The sequence below is a fragment of the Erinaceus europaeus genome, chromosome 3 (genome assembly GCF_950295315.1).
Source record: "Erinaceus europaeus chromosome 3, mEriEur2.1, whole genome shotgun sequence".
Lineage (NCBI taxonomy): Eukaryota > Metazoa > Chordata > Mammalia > Eulipotyphla > Erinaceidae > Erinaceus > Erinaceus europaeus.
Genome location: NC_080164.1, coordinates 155,966,944 through 155,986,473, shown reverse-complemented (window position 1 = coordinate 155,986,473; position 19,530 = coordinate 155,966,944). Strand labels below are relative to the sequence as shown.

The window sequence follows — 19,530 nt, the reverse complement described above, 5'->3', positions numbered from 1 at the left end:
TGTTGTTTTATCTAAAAATGTCATCTCCTCTTTGGAAATTTCTGTGTGTAAATTCCATAATACAATACTTACTCTTAAGGGGGCCAAGCGAGCTAAGTGCATGTGTTCCAAAGGGCTAGGACTGGCATAAGGATCCCAGTTTGAGTCCCCGGCTCCCCACCTACGGGGGGGGGGGGGAGTCGCTTCACAGGTGAAGCAGGTTTGCATGTGTCTATCTTTCCCCCTGTCTTCCTCTCTTCTCTCCATTTCCTTCTGTCCTATCCAACAACAACAGTAATAGCAGCAATAATAATAACAACAACAATAAACAACAAGGACAACAAAAGGGGAAAAAATAGTGATAAGTGGAGACACAGATTCTGAAAGCAACTCTGTCCAGTAAAACTTTGTGTGATGATGAAAATACTCTCTACCTGCAGAATCACTTATTAAAATTACCCTAAATGATCCAGGAAGTGAGGCAGTGGATAAAACACTGGACTCTCAAGCACGAGTCCCTGAGTTCAACCCTTTGTAGTACATGTACAGAGTGATGCTCTGGTTCTCTTTCTCTCCTCTTTTCTCATTTATGAATAAATAACTTAAAAAAAATTACACTAACAACTTTAGAATCCTTGGAATGGTGGTTTTTACTTTGGAGTCTAAGTTCTCGAAAGATAGTTGAATGTGCTTGTGACTTTCTTTTCCATAGAGCATACAGAGCAGTGTTTTTCCAGCATTTTGCAACATAACATAGACTAAGAGGAGGGTTTGGCACTGCAGCTTAGAACACACATTCTGTGTACACATGCATTTAGGAACATACCACAAAATATTCTCTATGGTACCTCTGTGCCACACATTCTGAGGTTTTCTTTTTCTCATCCTGTATTCCATCTGTCTTTTCAGTTCTCAGTTTCTTTCACTATGTATCGCACTCAGAGTGCACTAATGGGTCCCAGACTATAGTTTGAAAACACCACTATAGAGGCCAACACATGCTCTCTAACCATAGACTAAATGTTGTAGCTTTTTCTCTGGCACCCTGACTCCCTCTGGTCTCCCCAGTTAGAATACTCTGTTAGTAGGGCTGAGTCAGAGGACAGCACAAGGGGAACTATTCTCTAATACTGGGAGTCTTTGTGGCCTCCACTGAGAGAACCACATTAGACTTAGGTTGTTCTTTGTGGGAAGTGATTGACATTGGGGATTGGGGAGGAGGGGAAATCAAAAGACCATTTTCCCTACACAGTATATTACTTCCTGCAATTCAGCACAGTTCTTTTCATAGGTAAAGGTCATCTGCCATGTATGTATGGCATCTGTGTGTGTGTTGCTGAAAAAGGTGTGGTTCTCAAAACATAAATCAGTCCTTGCATGCTGATGAAATAAAATCATGAAACGTTACCAGAGGGAGGCGATAGAAATGCCGTGGTGAAGAGAGGCACGGAAGTCAGCAGATTCCTCAGAACAAAGAGCTCAACTCATCTGATTTTACCTTAAATGGAGAAAGATACAAATAAGCTACCTGTGAAGGATACTAAACTCTGAATTTACTATGCACTGCGGTACTTTCTCATGAAGTGCTTTATGGAAAACAAAACATCTACTTCTAATGCACACAGACAAAATTGGTGTTCACCTTGGAAGCTTTTTTTTCCCCCAAAGCACTGCTCAGCTCTGGGTTATGGCAGTGCCAGGGGCTGAACCTAGTTAGGATCTCTGGTGCTTCTGGCATGAAAAACTGCTGCATGGATGCCAGGGAAGTCTTGGAGTAAGAAATCATGTTTTAATTTTTCCTAAAATCACAGTAAATAGTTTTGTCAAATCTTGTATGGATTTGAACTCTGACCTTCCTGCTTACCAGTCATGTGACTTTGTGCATGTGACTTATCTTCCTATACCACCATTCCCTCAATTGTAAAGTGAAGAACTATAGCCCCAACCTTAAATGGTTGTCATGAAGTAGTCAATACCTGGAAATCACTGAACACAAATGCCTTGTAGTTAGTAAGCCAAATGTAAGCACTTGTTAAATAAAGTATCTTTAAAAAAAAAAAACTGAAACATGGGAGTCGGGTGGTTGCACAGCAGGTTAAGTGCACGTGGTGCAAAGCGCAAGGACCAACAAGGATCCCGGTTGGAACCCTGGGCTCCCCACCTGTAGGGGAGTCGCTTCACAGGCGGTGAAGCAGGTCTGCAGGCGTCTGTCTTTCTCTCCCCATCTCTATCTTCCCCTCCTCTCTCCATTTCTCTCTGTCCTATCCAACAATGATGACAACAATAATAACTACAACAATAAAAAAAAAGGGCAACAAAAGGGAATACATAAATAAAGAAATAATTAAAGCATATCAGCTCTTCGGTCCTCCAAGTACAAGGGGACACTGAAGTATATATATAAATGATTATTTTTTTTTTAATAATTTATTTCTTTATTGGAGAATTAATGCTTTACATTCAACAGTAAATACAATAGTTTGTACATGCATAACATTCCCCAGATTCCCATTTAACAATACAACCCCCACTATTTCATACATCATTTTTCATGGACCTGTATTCTCCCCACCCACCCACCTACCCCAGAGTCTTTTACTTTGGTGTAATACTCCAATTCCATTTCAGGTTCAACTTGTGTTTTCTTTTCTAATCTTGTTTTTCAACTTCGGCCTGAGAGTGAGATCATCCCATATTCATCCTTCACTTTCTGACTTATTTCACTCAACATGATTTTTTCAAGGTCCATCCAAGATCGGCTGAAAACGGTGAAGTCACCATTTCTTACAGCTGAGTAGTATTCCATTGTGTATATATACCACAACTTGCTCAGCCACTCATCTGTTGTTGGACACCTGGGTTGCTTCCAGGTTTTGGCTATTACAAATTGTGCTGCCAAGAACATATGTGTATACAGATCTTTTTGGATGGATGTGCTGGGTTCCTTAGGATATATCCCCAGGAGGGGAATTGCAGGGTCATAGGGTAGGTCCATTTAATATATTGCTGTAGCTCTTTCAGTAGAAGTTTGATGTATTTAGATGGCTTCTCATTGGGTGCATAGATATTAATAATTGTTAAGTCCTCTTGATTGACTGATCCTCTGAGCATTAAGTAGTGTCCATTCCTATCTTTTTTAATCTTATCTATTTTAAAGTCTATCAAGTCAGATATGAGAATAGCTGTTCCTGCCCTTTTTTGTGGACCATTGGCTTGTACGATAGTTTTCCATCCTTTCACTTTAAGTCTGTGTTTGTCTTGTTGAGTTAGGTGAGTTTCCTGTAGACAACATATTGTTGGGTTGTGTTTTCTGATCCATCTTCCTACTCTGTGTCTTTTAATAGGTGAATTCAGGCCATTGACATTTATTGATATCAAAGATTGAAGATATTTTAACGCCATTCTTGTAGAGTTTTAGTGTTTTGATATATGTCCTATTTGTGGTGGTCTGGTTGTTTATAGGAGACCTTTCAGAACTTCTTTCAGGGCAGGCTTGGTGATGGTTGCTTCCTTCAACTGTTGCTTGTCTGAGAAGGTTTTGATGCTTCCATCTAGTCTGAATGACAGTCTAGCAGGATATAGTATTCTTGGCTGAAAGCCTTTCTCATTGAGCACTCGATAGATATCTTGCCATTCTCTTCTGGCCTGTAGTGTTTGTATGGAGAAGTCTGCTGCTAATCTTATGGGTTTTCCTTTGTAGGTGACTCTTTGTTTTTCTCTTGCAACCTTGAGGATCCTTTCTTTATCCTTATTCCTTTCCAATCTAAGTATGACATGTCTTGGTGTCTTTAGGTCTGGGTTAATTCTGTTTGGGACCCTCTGGGCTTCTTGAATCTTTATGTCTTTGGTGTTGTCTAGACTAGAGAAATTTTCAGCTATTATGGCCTGGAGAATGCTTTCTTCCTCTCCTTCTCTTTCTTCCTCTGGTAAGCCAATAATGCGTATATTGTTTCTTTTGAAGTCATCCCATAGGACTCTGTTGTTGTTTTCAGCATCTCTTAATCTCTTTTTGAGATCTCTTACTTCTTTTTTAGTTGTCTCTAATTCATCCTCAATCTTGCTAATTCTGTCTTCAGCCTCATAGATTCTATTCTCTCTGCCCTCTACTGCTTTCTGGAGTTCATCTATTTTGTTGCCTTGCTCTGATACTGTTTTTGCTTGTTCAGCTAGTTGCCTTCTTAGCTCAGCGATTTCAGCTTTCAGCTCTCTAATAACCATGAGATAATTAGAATTTTCTTCCATATTCTCATTTGTTGTTCCTGCATTTCTGATTATAATTTTCTTCAAATTCTTTACTCATTCCTATTATTATTTCCTTAGCTAATGTTTGGATGTTGAACTCGTTGTTTTGTGCTTCACCATCTGGAGGAGTTTTAGCTGGACTCTTGTCCTGGTTCGAGTCTCCAATATTTTTTCTTGTTGTTTTAACCATTTTATATATGTTAACAGTTTTTTCAGTCCCTGAGTTGGAGCTCAGTGGTGTAAAAGCCTCTTTTTTTTTCTTCCCTGTAGGCTATGGGAGCCTGAGGGCTTTTAAACTATCAATAGGCTTCTTAGCTTAATCACTGAATCCTGACCAAGAGATAAAGCAGGGTGTGGCAGAGATAATCTAGTGGTTATGCAAAGAGACTTTCACAGCCCCTCAGCTATGCCACCGAGGTATAGGTCTTCTCCTGAGTTTCCCGGTTAGATCTCTGTCCCCTGGTGTCCCTCCCTGTTGCTGCTCCAGATTCTGAGGGTAGTAGCAATGGAGACTCAGAGTTGCACTTAGTGAGTCTCTGGGGAGTCCTTTCCTCCCTTCAGCTGTCCCCTTGTTGGGAGCAGACTGGAGGTGGTGTCTCCACTGATAAACTGTTGAACTGTTAGCAGCCACTTAATCTCTCCTTAGGCCCCTCTCTCCTCTCTGTCACCAGCCACGCGTGTTTGTACGCACGGGTGATTTACTGGGTTCCTGTGGTCATTCTAGTCCTGTCTTGTTTCGGTCCGGGTGGTCTCCTTTGATATTCCTAGTTGATCCGGGAGAGGAGAGGAGAGGAAAGAAAGTGATCTGCTGCTCGTAGCTCCGCCTCAGGAAGTTATATAAATGATTATTATCTTTAATTATTTATTGGATAGAGACAGCCAGAAATTGAGAGGGAAGAAGGAAGTAGAGAGGGAGAGAGACAGAGAGACACCTGCAGTCTTGCTTCACCACTCATGAAGTTTCCCCCCTGCAGGTGGGGACCAGGTGCTCAAACCTGGGTCCTTGTGCGCTGTAACATGTGCACTCAACCAGGTGCGCCACCATCTAGCCCCCTAGAAATATATATAATTTTTCCTCCAGGGTTATTGCTGGGGCCTCAGTGCCTGAACTACAAATCCACTGCTTCTGGAGGCTATTTTTTTCCTTTTTTTTTTTTTGTTGCCCATAATTGTTGTTGTTAATGTTATTGTATAGAACAGAGAGAAATGGAGAGAGAAGGGGAAGACAGAGAGGGGGAGAGAAATATAGACACCTGCTGACCTGCTTCACTGCCTGTGAAGTGACTCCTCCGCAGATGGGGAGCCAGGGACTTGAACTGGGATCCCTCAGCCGGTCCTTGTGCTTTGCACCATGTGCGCTTAACCTACTGCTCTACAGACCAGGCCCCTCTAGAAGTTTATTTTTTAAAGTAAGATGGAAGAAGCTGTGTGATTTCCACCTTTCTTGTTTATCGATGTATAGATTTGAAACCCAAGATGGAAAGTCTAATTGGTCCTTTTTGAAAATTAACAAGCAACTTGAAAAAATAGAAGAAGCCAAGGAAAAATATCTCAGCCTGTAAGTCAAGGAGGAAAAGTGAACCATGTGAAAAACATAAAGCAGAGCTGCTGGTGATGCCTCAAGGCCAGACATGGCTACAAGACCACCCAGTATCAGGGAGGGAGAGAGAACTGAATTTGCTAAAAACCCAAACACAGGGAACAGCAAAGCACCAAACACAGTTTGGGAAACACAACTAAAAGCCACAAGGACAAAGTTTGTTTTTTAAAAAACTCTCTGGGTAAAAGTTACCAAAATGAATGATTATGTAGTGGAGAAGTAGACATAGGAAGGTAAATTAAAAACAGAGAGAGAAAGAGGAGAGAGAGAGAGAGAGAAAGAGAGAGAGAGAACATCTAAGTATCATCCTAGCCAACCATCTGAAAGAGCTAAAAAATAAATTTAAAAAATTTCTTCGCACTGTGAACAACACTGTATAAAAATCATAGAAGTAGTGCTTGCTTTAGCAGCACATATACTAACATTGACATGATACAGACAAGATTAACATGGCCCCTATGTAAGGATGACACACAAATTTGTGAAGTGTTCCATATTAAAACAACAACAAACCACAATTCAAGCCCCTGACCCCCACCTGCAGGGGGGAAGCTTCATGAGTGGTGAAGCAGAGCTGCAGGTGTCTCTCTGTCTCTTTCCCTCTCTATCTCCTTCTTCCCTCTCAATTTCTCCATCACTGTGCAATAATAAATAGATAAAAAAATTAAAAATAGTAAAAATAAAAAGGGAGGAATAAAAAACAACAACAACATAGAAACAAAAATGCAAGGAAAAAAATCTAGGTTCTTAAAAAGTATCCTGCAAAGTTTTGTGCTTGGTTTCCTGGAAACTGAGCATGGAAGCATTATGTGGATATTTGTATATTCATATTCAGTACTTATGTGTATTCATGTATATAAACTATATTTTTCTTTTCTGAATTCGAATTTTAAATGACACTAAGAGGTAAAATAGTGGGGGCAGGAAAATACAGGTAGCTCAGTGATAGACTATTAAGAATTGCATATGTGAAGCTCTAGTTTCAGTTGCTGGTTATATATGCCAGAGTCAAGTGATCTCTTTATTCCTCTCTTTTTCTCATTAAAATAAATAGAGTAAAAAAAAGAGGGAAAAAGGATCATCTAGAACCAACTGTCTATAGACATGAAACTAAAGCAGAGTCTATACCCTTGGGAGTATACCAGTTCTGTACAAACTGGGGCACTGGACCTACTTCCCTAAAGACAGCTGGTTCAAGCAATTACAGAAATGGCCCAGGAATGAAACCAGGGCCTTTTGAGTTTGGACAGTGAACATCATGGGTCACAGAGAGTCACTTTGATGTCAATGGAAGCTTTGTGTAAAGTGAGTGAGAAAATGAAGCCTCTGACTGTGTGGGAACCCCTCCTGTTTCCCAGGCTGTGTTCGGCCATTGTCAGGAGTGTGAGGTTCCCAGTGACTATGGGAGAGGACTAGCTTGGATAAGGGCCACAGAGGGCCTCTGACTTGTATGCTTCAGCTCTGTCTATGCTCAGCATTAGTTATGGAAAAACGGGAAGGAAGTTTGCTTTTAGTACCACTGCTGAGTTCACTTTTTGTTTCTCTCCATTGTTCTCCTTCCTTCTGGGTCCTTTCAAATCAGAGATTCCTTCCTTTCCTCCATTCTTCCTTCCCTTTCTTTCCCCTCTTTTCCATTCTGTCAAGAAATAATGGAGTAATAGGTGGGGGTAAGGGGGGGATAATCAACTGATTGGCATTCTCTAGGGCACCATAGTGGTTGTACCAAGCCAGCCAAAACTAGATTTGTATGCTGGCTGGTTCACTTACTACCTGAGTGACCTTGTAAGTTATTCAACCTTTCCTCATGTAAATACTATCTCCCACCTTATAGGGTTAGTGTGAATACACAGAATAAGGAAAATAGTGTTTAACTTAGTACCAGGTTCATATTGCCATATGCAATATAACACCATTTCAGTCAACAACTGATCTCATATGTGACAGGGCTCCCCATACTCCTGTTGCCTATAGTCATTATAATGTAGCAATTTGGGCAGGGTAGATAGCATAATGGTTATGCAAAGAGACTCTCATGCCTGTGGAAAAAGTCCCAGGTTCAGTCCCCCACACACGAACATAAGCCAGAGCTTAGTAGTGCTCTGGTAACAAAACAAAACAAACAAACAAACAAAAAAATATCTGGGTCCTCTTGCATAGTAATGTGTGCACCTGTTGTTGAGCCAGATGTTGTTGAGCACGGGCCGCGGAGATGAGAGAGAGGAGGTCCGGAGCGAAGAGGAAACACAAATCTTTATTTGCACTGGCACCTCAGAGTTGGGTGCTAGAGAAGCAGGTTGGGCCACGTGGAGGTAGTGAAAATGGCCGCCTCATGCAGTAACCTTTCCTGCATCTGAACACCGGAGTGAAGCGCTGGCAAGAGAGAGAGGTGCGGAAGAAGAAAGGCTTTTATAGGAGCAGCTTTCGCAAGAATGGGAAGGGGGAGGAGTAACCATAGCACTCCAGGATAGGATAATAACTCTCGTGAGAATGGGAGGGAGGAGGAGTAACCAAAGCACTCCGGATATCGCAGGGATATAGACAATGCCCTGAGGGCATAACATGGCAGAACAGGCACTCTGAGAATGCCCCAACTCTCGCGGGAACTAGCAGTAGCCTGAGGAGACAACATGGCAGATGTGACTGCATCGGCATAATTTCCCAGCATCTCCCCCTTTCCTTTTATCTAATGCCCAGGGCAACAGTGTGTAAAGTCTGTGAACTACTCAGGGTCAGTCTATGAAAAACCAGCAATGTGAAGGGAAGAAAGCTGCTGTAAAATTGTCTAAAGTGTCCAAAGGGTATACCAGCAAGTCCGATAAAAGTCAGTCCAAAGTAGGTGACTAGGGGGAGAAATGGCAGGGGATGAAATGCTGCATGAGGAAGGTCAGCCTCTGGAATTCTGCTTTTCTGTAGAGAGTGAGCTGGAACCGCCAAAACGTGACAGGTCAAAGCAGAAGCAGGAAAGGCAGACAGGCAGTAAAAAATTTCTATCCTTGGAGTCTGTGAATCAGGTTCTTCAGATCACGTCAGGTAACATCTAGGGTTTCGGGGGGGTTTGCCACTGTAGTCATGCCATCTAGTGGGTGATGTCAGGGTGTGCAGGGGTCCAGATGTTTTTTTTCTGGGATTCCTGTGGAAGAAACACAAACAATCTGCTTCTCGTGGTTAGCAGGGCATCTGATTTGAATGCTTTATAGAAAAAGAGGTTTGGTGCCTTGACCAACTGAGTATTGGGGGATGTATCTTTCCTATTCATTTATGATTATATTTTTATATTATTTGTCATGGTAATCAGCCATTATCTGGAAGGTCCTGGGTGATTCATGGGGAAAAAGAACTTATTTTTTAACAAAGACTCTAAGGTGTAGGGAAGCGGGAACTATCTTATCCCTTTTTTTTTTGTTGTTATCTTGCCTTTTGTTGCCCTAGTTGTTTTATTGTATGTAATTATATTGTTGTTATTACTGATATTGTGTTCTTTAGATAGAACAGAGAGAAATGGAGAGAGGAGGGGAAGACAGGGGGAGAGAAAGACACCTGTAGACCTGCTTCACCACCCGTGAAGTGATTCCCCTGCAGGTGAGGAGCTGGGGGCTCAAACTGGGATCCTCAAGCCAGTTCTTACACTTAGCGCCACCTGCGCTAAACCCGCTGTGCCACTGCCCGATTCCCAGGAACTATCTTTTAACATAAACTCTATGGCCATGCCAATAGCAACCTTGAGGGCACATGTGGCTCCCCACATGTCCCCCTGTCTTATGTCATGTTTTGATGGTTGGTGGACTTTGTTTTGTGGCAGGGTGGACTGTGCCTGTCTTAGGTTGGGGATCAGCATTCCGTCTTACCCATCATTGGAACACCTGGTCATTTTTGCCCAGTAGTACCAGGTGCCCTGTCTTAGGTTGACTGGATAGCGCTAGTTTCCTCTTACCCATCATTGGCTAGCCAGCCCTCTACATGGTGGATGTTCTGATGGAGGGGGGCAAATCCTCCACAGCAACTCAATATTCTGCCATGTCCAGCCTATGACAGTGAGTTTGTATAGGTTGCATCTTTATGGCATCAATCTGTTGCCGCAAAAAGGCCATGAGCTTGTTAAGAATTATAGGACCGTGGTCTGGGAGGTGTCGCAGTGGATAAGGCGTTAGACTCTCAAGTGTGAGATCCCAAGTTCGATCCCTGGCTGCATGTGTACCAGAAAGATATCTGGTTCTTTCTTTCTCCTCCTCTCTTTCTCATTAGTAAATTAATTAGAATGTTTTTAAAAAAATTATAGGACCTATTGTGAGCAGAAGAAGTAAAACAAACTAGGGTCCTACAACTAAGGGTAGACAGGTAAGGAAGGGGGAATGTATCTATTGGTATGAAGAGGTAGGATCATATCTTAAGTCTAAGGGAAGCAGTCAGTGTATGTGATGTCTAGGGGAACAGCCATTTGTCTTTGGGGGTAGTAAAGGATGTCTGTGGCATGGGTGATGTTATAAAGGGAAACATCTTTAAATTGTTGGCTGACAAAGGCATGGCATATGGTGGCAAGACAAGATACCCCAGTTAAGTTTACAAGAATATGTGAATGTTGTTAATTCACATAGGTTGGATATGGAGGAACTTCTTACAGTTTACTACCTTACCATATGAACAGATGATTCTTCATATGAAGGCTTGATAGCTGTACTCACTTACTTGTGAAAAAAAATAATAAAACTTGTAACAAGTTAGAGGTTTACTATAATTGACTTCAGACTGTAAACAGACTCAGGTTACTTAGAGAGTTAATGCATGTTAGTGACAATGGTTTTAACATTTAGAGTACTCTGAGCAGATGGGTCATACAAAAATTTTGGTCATTCAACACACTCACTCACAAAACACAACTGGCCAGTCATAATATAAGACATTCAGGGAAGGGGTAGGAGAGAGGGCTCTGTGAGCCAACTTTTGTAGGTTCTGCCATGTCATATTATGGATCCTGGGATGTATCCTGCATCTAGTCCTCCTGTATTTCTTGTTCTTCAGGGATAACAGTGCCATCATGAGGGTATTGTCGGACATGGCGGGCAGGAACCCAGACAGGTTTAGAGTAATTATGAGGGAAAATGCATGCAAAACCTCTTCCCATGGTCAATAGAGGGTCAGACCCTTTCCAAATTTTATCAAGTGGGTCTTTCCATCAGGAAATCGAGCTCGAAGGCCTTTAAGATTAACATGGGTTAAGGAATAAAAGTCAGCAGGATCAGAGACAGAGACTAGGAGAGCTCCTGTGGAGGCAAGGCGGTCAGCTGCAGCATTCCCTTCGGACAGGGTCCAGGAAGAGGGCTGTGGGAACGAAAGTGCTGAATATATAGTGGTTGGGTTCGAGAAGAGAGCATAGAGGCGATTTGAATCAAGAGAGGGGAAAGTGGGTTGTCATCAATTTTCACATAGGAATGAGCAAGCCATGGAAGTAAGTCAACAGTATACACACTGTCAGAAAAAAGGTTGAAGGATTCTGGTACAGCTTTTAATGCAAGGAAAACAGCATACAGTTCTTTGTACTGAGGGGAATTCTCAGGAAGCTCAGTAAAGAGAGGTTTAGGAGATTGTTTGTCTGGGTAATATATAAGGGCAGCATCTCCCTTTTTCCACCATCAGTGAAGACTGTAGGAGCAGAAGGAATGGGATCTCGAGAGAAAAGTTTAGGTGCTAGCAGAGGCAAAAGACGTAAAGAACCTATCAATTTATTAGAAGGAAAATGGCTACCTATTTGTCCTGGAAACCCCATGAAGCTTATGGCAAAGTGGGAATGATGGTGTATGAGCCACTCTGTATCTGTGAGAGAAAAGGGCAGAATAATTAAATCTGGTTCTTTCCCTAAGACCTGCACAGACCTATTTCTTCCTTGGCAAACCGTGAATGTTAACACGTCTATCTCAGTGAGGAGTCTTGGAGTTCCTCCTACTGGTGTGTGAAGCCACTCAAGAACCCCATGGTCTTGCCACAATGCCCCTACTACTGTGGGGGTGGAGTTGAAGATTAGAAGGTTTACCGGAGAGGAGGGAGAGAATCGAACAAGGTGTATGTCCTGGAGGGCCTTGTTAACCCTTTCCAGTGCCAAGGAGGCTTCGGGAGTTAACTTACATTTTGAGGAGGGCTGTTTTTTTCCTTTTAACAGGTCAAACAGTGGTTGGAGGCAGCTTGTAGGCAGATAGAGATACTGCCTAAGCCAATTTAAATTTCCTAGAAAACTTTGTAAAGAAGCAAGAGTAAGGTTAGAAGGAAAGGTGACATTAGGTTTTAAGGGACGAATTTGCGTTAAAGAAATCTCTGAACCTAAGAAAGATATTGGAGGGATTAGCTGTATCTTCTCAGGGGCTACATTAAGGCCACTTTTCTTTAATGCAGGAATGAGAAAATCACGTAAGGCATAGAGATCTGTATCTGATTTTCCCCATATTAAAATATCATCTGTATAATGAAAAACATTAAGGCCCTTATTAATATATGGGACAAGGGCAGATTTAACAGCCTCTTGACAAATTGTAGGACTATTGGCCATACCCTGGGGCAGCACCACCCATTCAAATCTGTCAGCAGGGCTGGCGTTATTAATAGAAGGAACAGAGAAGGCAAAATGTTTACAATCTTGCGGATGCAAGGGAATAGAGAAAAAACAATCTTGTATATCAATAACTATGATTGGAATTCCTGTGGGAATTGCAGAAGCAAGAGGCAAACCCCTTTTGTGGGAGCCCCAGACCTGCATGGTTTTATTAACTGCATGGAGATCTTGGAGGAGGCGCCATTTTTCCGAGCGCTTTTTAATCACAAAGACAGGAGTATTCCATGGGCTTCAGGAATGACGAATGTGTCCCAAGGACAACTGCTCTCAGACAAGCTCTTTTAAAATTTCTAGCTTATCCCTAGGTAAAGGCCACTATTCCACCCAGACAGGATCATTAGAAAGCCAGCTTAAGCGGGGTGTTTGGCTACGAACAGTGGCAATTAGTATTGCGGGTGCTGATTAGACTTGGTCTCGCGGGAATGAGTGTTACGCTCTGCAGAGACATCTGTGGATATCCTAACATCAAGACATTCCAGAATATCCCTGCTCAATAGGTTGGTGCTAATATTAGCTACCAAAGGGCGGAAGTGTCCGGTAGAACCTTCTGGGTCTTCCCACATGAGCGAATCTCGTGTGCGAAATGATTGGGTCACCCCTCCTACTCCATGTAAACTGGGTCCAGGGATGAGTTCCCAATCTTGGGGAACCTCTTCTTGCCTTAAAATCGTCTTTGCTGCCCCCGTGTCAATCAAAAATTTAAAAGGAATATTGCCAATCTTTACTGTCATAGAGGGGTGACCTCGTTCTAAAACAGGAGTGGTCCAGAAAATCTCAGGCCCTGAATTTGTACCATTCAGGGGCGTGCCATCTTTATGAAATTTGGACCAACAATCTCTTTTCCAGTGAAACCCTTTACGACATCTTGGACAAACAGTACGTGGCCTCTGGCTCCCTGACTGAAAGCGGGGTTGCTCTGACTGGAGGCGTGGTCGCTCTAACTGGAGGTGGGGTTTCCCTGACTGGAGGAGTGGTCGCAGCTTATCAGGACATTGGTTACGCCAATGTCCTTGGCGACCGCATTGAAAGCAGGCCCCATTTTGATTACATGGGGTAACTGCATAAACCTGTGTCGTAGCGGATGCCCCATAATTGCCTGATGTAAGTTCCTGTGTCGCTAAAATCCGATTATCTGGGTGTATGTATTTAAGATTAAGGCATGCCTGACGGAATTGTGGTATCATGCCTTCCCAGACAATAGAGCGCAGGAGTAGTGAGCGGACGTCAGGATTATAAACCTTTCTCTCTAAACTTGTCTTCACCCTTGAGATGAAGCTCGCTAATGATTCATCAGTGCCTTAGCGAAGAGAGTTAATGGGAACCGACGAATCTACATCGGGTGGGGTCACCCTTTCCCATACTTGTGTTGCACAGATGCGTACCTGTTCAAAATAACCAGTTGGAAACCTGGCTTCTGCCTGCTGAGCTCCAGATTCATAAGCTCCTTCTCCAAACAAAGCATCAGAATCCCATTCTACCTGTTTGTTACTATTTTCCTGTGACTGTCTAGAGCACTCATCGCAGAAGCATGACTTCCACTGTAGGTAGAGGGGGTCTGGGAGTGCAGCATGAGCCAGATCTTTCCAATCTTGAGGCGTGTTAAGATGGTGGTAAAACTTCTTAAAACGGACTTGGTCCATGGAGCGTGCATACCACTTGCCTGAGTGCTCCAAATTCTGTAGAGGAGTATGGCTGCCACAGCTGAGGGTTTTGTTTAGAAGGGGCCATGTTTACCGGGAACGTGTGGATTTGGTCTGATGGCGCGGGAGAGGGTGCTACAGAAGTGGAAGGTGCTGTGGAAACTGCTGTAGTGGCTGCAGGGGAAACTGCACACATATCTACAGGGACGGAGCTCTTGGGGTGGACTGCACATGGTTTAAAGTCCTTAAATGCTGCCTTTAACTCCCGTACCTCAGCCACTAGGTCTCTTAATGATGACGTATCAGCAGGGCTGGGGTCAGAGAAGCAGAAGCCTCAGGGGAAGCCAAAACCAGGGCGGTAGGAGGAGGGGCTAGAGAACCAGAAGCCTCAGGGGAATCAGGGGGCGGGGCCAGAGAAGCAGAAGGAACTGAACACGTGTCTGCAGGAGCCAAACACGTGTCTGCAGGGACAGCGGGTGAAGGGGTCATGGAAGCCGCAGAAGGAACTGAGCACGTGTCTGCAGGGACAGAAGTTTGTGTGCTCACTGAAAATCGCTTAGGGTGTTTAGGTTGTAAGCACATATCTCTTAACTCTTGTATCTCAGGAGAAGCTGAACCCTAGGCGTCAGGGGGCGGGGTCAGAGGAGGAGCTTCCGAACACGTGTACGTGTCTGTGGGAACGGAAGTTCTGGGTCTATCTGCTGATCGCTAGGGCATCTGAGTCTTAAGCTTTAACATGTGCTTTAACTCTCGTATCTCAGCCTCAAGGTCACTTATCCTCATGGCAGACCACGTTGTACATATCTTGTAAGTGGCAACCACAGTTATAAAAATCCAAGGGGTAGTGAAAATTAAACTGTCTGTGAGAGCGCGAATCTGTCCCAGGGCAGAAGGAGATAATAACTGGGACACCTCCTCATAAAACGAAAAAATTCCCATGGTGGAGGGAAACGCGGGGCCACAGAGGCGGGTGGATGCCACTTACCTGTGTCTGGGCAGCCTTTCTGGACCTCAGGCTGGGCGTGAGTGCGGGACACGTTGAGCGCCAGATGTTGTTGAGCCAGATGTTGAGCGCGGGCCGCGGAGATGAGAGAGAGGGGGTCCGGAGCGAAGAGGAAACACAAATCTTTATTTGCACTGGCACCTCAGAGTTGGTTGCTAGAGAAGCAGGTTGGGCCACGTGGAGGTAGTGAAAGTGGCCGCCTCACGCAGTAACCTTTCCTGCATCTGAACACCGGAGTGAAGCGCTGGCAAGAGAGAGACGTGCGGAAGAAGAAAGGCTTTTATAGGAGCAGCTTTCGCAAGAATGGGAAGGAGGAGGAGTAACCATAGCACTCCAGGATAGGATGATAACTCTCGTGAGAATGGGAGGGGGGAGGAGTAACCAAAGCACTCCGGATATCGCGGGGATATAGACAATGCCCTGAGGGCATAACATGGCAGAACAGGCACTCCGAGAATGTCCCAACTCTCGCGGGAACTAGCAGTAGCCTGAGGAGACAGCATGGCAGATGTGACTGCATCGGCATAATTTCCCAGCATGCACCCAGAAAGGGTGAGCCACCATTCAAGAAAACAATAATGTAGGATTTCTTGATGGCATCTGTCACTGTGTGGTATTATTCATCAAGGCTCCTAATAAGCATACACAACCCACAGCTAACACTGCCAGGAAGAAACCATATCAAGTAATTGGCCTGGAAAGAAAGTTAAAAGTGATTAAGAACTACAAAAGTGAAAAATCAGTGATAGCTATTGCTCACCAATGAGGCGTGTCTCATTCCACCATAGCTTGGAGAATGAAAATCAAATGATAGAGGCTGTTAAAATATCTGCTTCATCAAAAAAAAAAAAGTGCAAAAATCAGAAAAAGATCAATATCAGATATAAAGTGACTTCTGAGACCCTGGACTGACTGATGGCCAGACACTGAAGAATATACATCTAAGCACCATGTCAATCACAACCAAAGCCAAGAGCATGAGTGCAATGTTAAAGCAAGGGTTGGACTTGACTCTAACATTGAATTTAATGCTTGATATAGCTAGATGATTTACACAATTCAAGAAACATGTTTTATGGTATAATGTGAAAGAGAGAGGTGAGTATGAGAATGCTGATAAAAGGAGTTAAAACCTTTTGGAAAATAAAAACAAGTTGATAGCACAGGAAAGTTACATGCCAGAACAGATCTTCAACTTGGATGAAAACTTTCTGCTTTGGAAATAGATGCCTGAAAATAACTTTCACGTATAAGGAGGTCAAGTCCGTGCTGGGTTTCAAGGTTTTTAAGGATGAGATGACCATCTAGTTTGGAGGCTATAAAATGAAAACCCACAGTGATCTGGCACAGTGAGAACCCCAATCCTTCAAGCAATAACTTTTGGAAACACACACACACACATGCACACGCACACATACAGGCACACGCACAGGCACACGCACAGTGTCCTACAGGAAAAATAAGTCTTGTGTGATCTATTTCCTCCTCCCAAGTGTTCCTTCTGAATTAACATGCCTGCAAAATAATAAAGAAATAGCCTAAAAATGCATTTTTCATAAACTGTCCCAGTTAATGTATGGCTTAACAAGGAGCTACAGCTATTGTTACTATCTGAAGGCTTTCATTATTAATATCATATCGTAATAAATATAAAATAACTTTTTAAAATTTCTTCATTGGAGAATTAATGTTTTACATTTGACAGTAAATACAATAGTTTGTACATGCATAACATTTCTCAGTTTTGCACATAAAATATAACCCCCACTAGATCTTCTGTCATCCTTTTTGGACCTGTACTCTCTCCCCCACCCACCACAGAGTCTTTTACTTTGGTGCAATACACTAACTCCAGTTGAGGTTCTACTTGTGTTTTCTCTTCTGATCTTGTTTTTCAACTTCTGCCTAAGAGTGAGATCATCCCATATTCATCCTTCTGTTTCTGACTTATTTCATTTAACATGATTTATTCAAGCTCTATCCAAGATGGACTGAAAATGGTGAAGTCACCATTTTTAATAGCTGAGTAGTATTCCATTGTGTATACATACCACAACTTGCTCAGCCACTCATCTGTTCTTGGACACCTGGGTTGCTTCCAGGTTTTGGCTATTACAAATTGTGCTACTAGGAACATAGGTATACACAAATCTTTTTGGATGGGTGTTGGGTTCCTTAGGATTTATCTCCAGGTGAGGAATTGCAGGATCATAGGGTAGGTCCACTTCTTGCCATCTGAGAGTTCTCCAGAATGTTCTCCACAGAGGTTGGACCAATTTACATTCCCACCAGCAGTGCAGGAGGGTTTCTTTGACCACACAACCTCTAAGCATTTGTTGTTGCTACCTTTTCTGATGTATGATATTCTCACAGGAGTAAAGTGGTATCTCATTGCTGTCTTTGCATTTCTCTGACAAAGACTTGGGGCATTTTTTCATGTGTTTCTCAGCCTTTTGGATCTCTTCTGTGGTGAATATTCTGTCCATGTCCTCTCCCCATTTTTGGATGGGGTCATTTGTTTTCTTGTTGTTGAGTTTGGCAAGCTCTTTATATATTTTAGTTATTACACTCTTGTCTAATATATGGCATGTAAAGATCTTCTCCCATTCTGTGAGGGCTCTCTTGGTTTGGGTAGTGGTTTCTTTTGATATGCAGAAGCCTTTTAATTTGATGTAGTCCCATAGGTTTACATTTGCCTTCGTCTTCTTTATAATTTGGTTCATTTCATTGAAGATGTCTTTAAAATTTATATGGAAAAGAGTTCTGCCAATATTTTCCTCTAAGTATCTGGTAGTCCTTGATCCACTTTGAATTTACTTCTGTGTTTGGTGAAATATAGTAGTTCACTTTCATTCTTCTGCATATTTCAACCAATTTTTTCCAGCACCATTTGTTGAAGAGACTCTGCTTTCCCCATTTAACAGCCTGGACATCTTTGTCAAAGATTAGATGTCCATAGATGTGGGGGCTTACTTCTGGGCTCTCAACTCTATTCCACTGGTCAGTGTGACTACTCATATTCCAGTACCAAGCAGTTTTGAGGACAATGGCCCTATAACACAATTTGAGATCTGGGATTGTGATGCCTCCAGTTCTGTTCTTTCTTTTCAAGATTGTTTTGGCAATTCTAGGTCTTTTCTGGTTCCAGATAAACATTTGTGGCATTTGTTCTATTCTGCTAAAAAATGTAGTTGGGATCTTCATGGGGATAGCATTAAATTTGTATATGGTTCTGGGTAGTATATTCATTTTAATGATGTTAATTCTTCCAACCCATGAACATGGAATATCTTTCCACTTCTTTGTGTCTTTTTCAATTTCCTTGAGTAGTGACTCATAATTTTCTGTATATAAGTCTTTCACTTTTTTGGTTAGGTTTACTCCTAGACATTTTATTGTTTTTGCTGCTGTAGTAAAAGAAATTGATTTCTGGATTTCATCTTCTTCTAACTTATTGTTTGCATAGAGGAATGCCACGGATTTTTGAATGTTGATTTTGTAGCCTGATATCCTACTATATTGCCTGATGATTTCCAAAGCCTTCTTGCTAGATTCCTTAGGTTTTTCTATGTATATTATCATGCCATCTGCAATTAGGGAGAGTTTGACTTCTTCTCTTCCATTCTGTATCCCTTTAATTCCTTGCTCCTGCCTGATTGCTATGGCAAGAACTTCCAACACTATGTTTGAGTGACTGATTCTCTGAGTATTAAGTAATGTCCATCCCTATCTTTTAAATTTTATTTATTTTAAAGTCTATTGTGTCAGATATGAGAATGGCTGTTGCTGCCCTTTTTTGTGGGCCATTGGCTTTTATGATGGTTTTCTATCCTTTCACTTTGAGTCTGTGTTTGTCTTGTTGGGTTAGGTGGGCTTCCTGTAGACAGCATATTGTTGTATTGTGTTTTCTCATCCATCTTCCTACTGTGTGCCTTTTAATACATGAATTCAGGCCATTTATTCTAGTCTCTCTCCCCTCTACTGTTTTTTATTATTTTATTTTTTTATTTATTTAAAAAAGGAGACATTAACAAAACCATAGGATATCAGGGGTACAACTCCACACAATTTCCACCACCAGATCTCCATATCCCACCCCCTCCCTTGATAGCTTTCCTATTCCTATCCCTCTGGGAGTATGGACCCAAAATCATTGTGGGATGCAGAAGGTGGAAGGTCTGGCTTCTGTAATTGCTTCCCTACTGAACATGGGTGCTCACTGGTCGATCCATATTCCCAATCTGTCTCTCTCTTTCCCTAGTAGGGTGGGGCTTTGGGGAAGCGGAGCTCCAGGACACATTGGTGAGGTTGTCTGTCCAGGGAAGTCTGTTCAGCATCATGCTGGCATCTGGACCTAGTGCTTGAAAAGAGAGTTAACATACAAAGTCAAACAAATTTTGGAACAATCATGGACCTGAAGGCTGGAATAGTGCAGATGAACTCTTGGGGATTACTTACTACAGACCCC

At 42.6% G+C, this 19,530-nt stretch overlaps 1 non-coding gene across 1 annotated transcript; it reads left to right on the top strand.

Moving 5' to 3' along the window:
* Positions 1-6,215: 6,215 nt before the first annotated feature.
* Positions 6,216-6,322, top strand: LOC132537852 (U6 spliceosomal RNA). Its single transcript, XR_009549277.1, has one exon. It is a non-coding gene; the product is annotated as a U6 spliceosomal RNA (small nuclear RNA).
* The last annotated feature ends 13,208 nt before the right edge of the window (positions 6,323-19,530 follow it).